At 38.2% G+C, this 5,000-nt stretch overlaps 1 protein-coding gene across 1 annotated transcript in view; it reads right to left on the bottom strand.

Moving 5' to 3' along the window:
* LOC135197901 (dual oxidase 2-like) overlaps positions 1-5,000 on the bottom strand; it is a 1,007,375-nt gene that overhangs the window by 823,632 nt on the left and 178,743 nt on the right. The gene's annotated exons all lie outside the window — the stretch shown is intronic.

Here is a 5,000-nt window from a genome sequence, read left to right as displayed (position 1 = left end):
ATATATATATATATATATATATATATATAGACAGATAGATAATTTTCGTGAAAACATGTAAGCTTGTCAAAACCTCAAAAAGCTTTTTGACTGTCACTTCTTGATTCAAGTGACCTATCTTCTTAGCAAATACGATTTCTTTTGTATCTCAAGATACAAACGTTACTATCATTCACAATATATATTCACGCCACTGTCTGACAAAATGAAAGCAACAACTAACGATAACCAGGCCAATGATCAAAATCATAATTATTTTTCACTTTCAAGCCATCTGCCTTAACAAGGATTGACTCTAGAATAACAGGGAAAACATTGGAAACTTCCATATTCATACTTAAATTGCTGGAACGTGAATGCACTGCAGTGCTGAAAACTGACATAGCATTAGCCACTTGACACAACTGTGAAAAAGACAGTGCCACCTCTAATACCTGTACATGTATTATACCACTCTTCTCTGTTTACACAGTCATGATCTTTCTGGACATTTGGCTCAGTCATTGCAAATACCCTTTATGTCCCATCTATACAGAAATTGTCCCGCCTATGGCTTAAATATTATAGACTTGTTTTCGGCAACCTGCTGTTCTCCATTCTTTCCATACGAATTAGGCATCTCAAATTACTATTATCACATATACTATTCAGACATACTATTCAAAATGTTCATCTCAACAACGTCAGTCATTTATCCTTTCATTATCAGTCAACTTCCACTTTTCACTTCCATAAAAGACAGTTGGTGCAACAATTTCTTTGCACTATACTTTTTTTTTACCTTAGCTTCCATAGAAACTTCGTCCCTTCTCAATCTCTTGCGCACATTTAGCTCTCTCGCTGTTTTATGACATGCCCTTTTCTCATCTCATCATCACTCATTACATTTACTCCCAAATACCGATGAGAAGCAACAGGCTCCATCCCTCTACGATCCATATTAACATTCACCGCTCCGTCTTCCTGACTTCCTGATTTCCATTTCCCTTTCAACTTTCTCCAGCTGCAAACGATTTCAAACTCTTTCATGAGGTTTCTGTATTCTCTCTTCACTACCCTACATAAGAGATATATAATATTCAAATATCGTCCATTCCACACACCATATGCAGCTCATTCTCTAACTTCACAACTTACTGCTTATCTCTAATATTCTTGCGTCAGATCAAATTTTACACAAAACATGTCACTCTCCCACGTACATATACCAACAAACCTTCATTCCTTACAAAAGACTTTTTATCATTCTCAGCAATATATCTTCTGTACTATACATCCTCCACCCTCCACATTCTATTCTGTCGTGATATTTTTCTAGGTTCAAGTAAGCCACATACTTACGACCTTCTCACATGACTGTTCTGTGCAAACACTTGATCCACACAACCGCTTCATTGTCTGAACCTACCCTGTTCTTCCTTTACCAATACTTGTACCCTCTCCGGGGTCGATGACCTAAGTTGTTGTGACGCCATGGTACAATTTTGCATCAATCAATCAATCACTTGTACCCTCTATCTTAGTACTTTCTCCATAACATTAATTCTTTAATTAAAATCCTACCATGCATCGTCCCTGGTATACTGAGTAATGTGTAGGGCCTTTAATTCTTATAGTGACCTCTATAAACTTTATCCTGTCGCAATGTGCAGACATACCTTGAAGTCCAGAAGCTTAGATTTCTCTCAACAACAAGAAAGCCTATGATCGATATCTGAAAATGGCACAGATTTCGCAAATTCTATTAACTCCCGTAATGACTGGCAACCTATGAAGATTGGTGAAGCATGGCGCTAGTAACTATATATCCTATATTGATTTACAGTAGGTAAAGTTACTGCTACTGTTCTATCGGTCTCTTTAAATTAAAGGGTAACGGTAACTATGAATTAATGGACTTTACTAAAGCTAATAAAGATGAAAGGTAGGTGCTGCCTTGTGTGGGTAACGTTTATTGGAGCCTTTTATTTACAATTATGATTTGATTTGGTAAAATCTTCATCTATATTATAGAGACTGATATTACTGATATCTAAATATGCCATTAAGCTTAAATTTAGACATTTCTTTCAGAAAAATACCTTACCTCTCACAGTATTATCATTATTATTTATTATTATTTTTATTATTATTATTAACAAGAGGAACTCTATTCATATGGAACAAACCCACAAGGGCCATTGACTTAAAATTCAAGCTTCCAAAGAATATGTTGTTCATTAGAAAGAAGTAATGTGAGTAAATTACACAAATACAAGGAGTTTTGTATTAGGATAGTAGTGCACTGTATCTTTACTTAAACTTTCGAAGTTCCAATTGCAGATATTTTTCAATTAATGTTCTTATACATATTCAACTAACTACATGTTCAAGTTGCAATTTTAAAACCTACATCATGCTGCCAAAGAACAGACGTCCCTCTCTCTCTATGACAGATGAAAATGAAATATACTTTCATGACGGCATCACACGTGAAACGCGCCCGCTAACTCTCGACGCTGACAATCTGAACTAATCAAAATTCTTATTGACAGTGACGTCACGAGTCCGGCGACACAGGATTTCAATGCCGGCGACCGGAAACCATTGAGAGCAGGAGAGTGCGTATGTGCGTGAAGCCGGCTACGCCGTGCGTAGGAGTGCCACTGGAGCCCCCACTCCATTTACCTGTGCGTAAATTATAGTAGCGACGGACGCCTTTTAAACCGGCCATCGACCCAATAAGAGTGGGGACGTGTAACAAAAAAGCGTCGACCGGTCAGTTCCATTGTTGATTTGGGAGCCACTCGATCGATTAATTGGGCGACTTGTCACCAGAGGCGCTGACTGCTTCTGCTTCTGCTTCTGCTGCTGCTGCTGCTGCTGCCTGCTGGCTGCTGTCGCTGTTGCTGCCTACTGCCTGCTGGTTGCTGGACTAACTGGGTGCCTTTCCTTCGCCCCCCGAACCCGACCCAAATATAATGGCCCCTGGCCCCAGAACCTACTGCATTTTTATGTATTGAAGTCCAAATGATTTTCCGCGCCATATTCGCCCGGTAGGTGTTGGTGCTAAAAATGCCGCGTCGAAAATTGAGGCTTTTATGATTTTGGGGACGGTGAATTGTCTGTCGTTTTCTCCCCATCGGTTGTAAGTGATACGTTTTAAATGTGCCGTTGCTTTTCAGGCCTTTTTTTCCATTATTATTATTGTCGTAAGTGCGTGGGAGAAGGGCATATCCAAAAATTTCCTCGTAAACGATATTTTGCAAAATGATCATCAATTTTACAATACGGATTATATAATATTAGATCTGCATGAACCACTGTATCGCAAGCAACAAGACTATCAAAGAAAGCTGTGTATAAACAAATAGTAATTGGGACAATGATACAAACTGACACACACACACACACATGCAAACACACACACACACGCGCGCGCGCGCGCGCGCGTACTTGAATTGGTTTCAACCTCGTAGCTAAAAAATGGCTTAGAAAAGAAAAGAACATAGAATTTAGACCAAAGGCCAAGCGCTGGACCTATGAGGTCATTCAGCGCTGGAAAAGAAATGGACAGTAAAAAGGTTTGAAAGTTGTACCTGGACGAAAACCTCGAAGCTGAACTTGTCAGGAGAGGGTGGAAAGTAAGATGGTAAGAAAAGAGAATATGAACGGAAGCAAAGTAAAAAGAATGAAAGGGGTTACAGCTACGGGCCGAAGAGGACGCTGCAAAGAACCTCAAGTAACGCCGACATTGCACCGCATGAGGTGCAAAGACGGCCATATCACCTGCGGGGTAAGAGAGAGAGAGAGAGAAAAAAAAACCTAGTTCCTACACTGAATAAGGGAAGACTTTTTCCCTACAAGTATGAAAGTCGAGCAGAAGACAGAATGAGGATTACCCGCTGTTTTCATGGATATCAAGAGAGTGAGAATGTTAACAGCACGTCAACAGGACAATATCTTTACAACAAACGTAAATTGACAAAAGTATTATCCAGCAAATGAGTCATTTAAATTACAGCTGTTGTCAATTTATAAATTCTGAACTCATGCACAGAGTTTATGAAATATTCTTTCACACGTATTGCTGTTTGGGTCTTCAAAACGTCTGAGAGCTGTAGATTTTTTTTTAATCCAAGAGTCTCATCCTTGATTTCAATAAAGAAAAAAACAGCAAAAAATGAGTCGAAGCTTCTTCGGCGCAATCGAGTTTTCTGTACAGCGTAAAATGTTGTATGAACTTCCCAGCCAAGGCCCATGAAACTCTCAGCCGTGGCCCATGAAATTTTGAAACCACGGTTTGCTAGTGACCTGTGTTGTTAGCACCTATAGCAGTGCCAGTAGCACAATTATGGCTAACTTCAACTTAAAAACAACTGAGGCTAGATTGGCATGCTCTTATTACTTTCCTGTAAAATAAAACTATTGAAATGGGCATTTGTTTGTCCGACCGCACTTTTCTGTCCGCCCTCAGATCCTAAAAACTACTGAGGCTGTAATTTAAAGTAAAATTACTATGAAACATCACCAGAAATAACACATACTCTAAATTTTACGGACATGAGAAATGAAAGAAAAAACAAGAGAATAAAAAGATTCCAGTTATAATCGAAAAAAAAAAATGCAGATTTAAAAATAAAATGCAATGGTAGGTAACAGTTATGTGCGAAAAGCAACAATTTCTGAAAAAATATTTTTTTGCCTAGAAATGACTCACACTTAACTAAAGCAAATAGGTGTTCTTCTTTAAGGAAACAAAATGTTTCTAAAAGAGGAAAGTACAACATTGCGATATAAACAGAGAAAAACTTCTTGAAAGGAGAAAAAACGCCGGTAAGTAGATATGCTTATGCAGTACGTGTGTTTATAATATATGGTGTATATATATTTATATATATATATATATATATATCAAGAGCCAGCAGGAAAAATGAAAAACAGCAGTACCTAGCGCTTTCGTGTATTCTTGACACACCTCATCAGGGTACAATATATAAAAGAATGAAAAATAGCTTCGA

Source organism: Macrobrachium nipponense, chromosome 21, assembly GCF_015104395.2.
Source record: "Macrobrachium nipponense isolate FS-2020 chromosome 21, ASM1510439v2, whole genome shotgun sequence".
NCBI lineage: Eukaryota > Metazoa > Arthropoda > Malacostraca > Decapoda > Palaemonidae > Macrobrachium > Macrobrachium nipponense.
The sequence above is the reverse complement of the archived record's forward strand: the minus strand, read 5'-3'. Positions and strand labels throughout refer to the sequence as shown.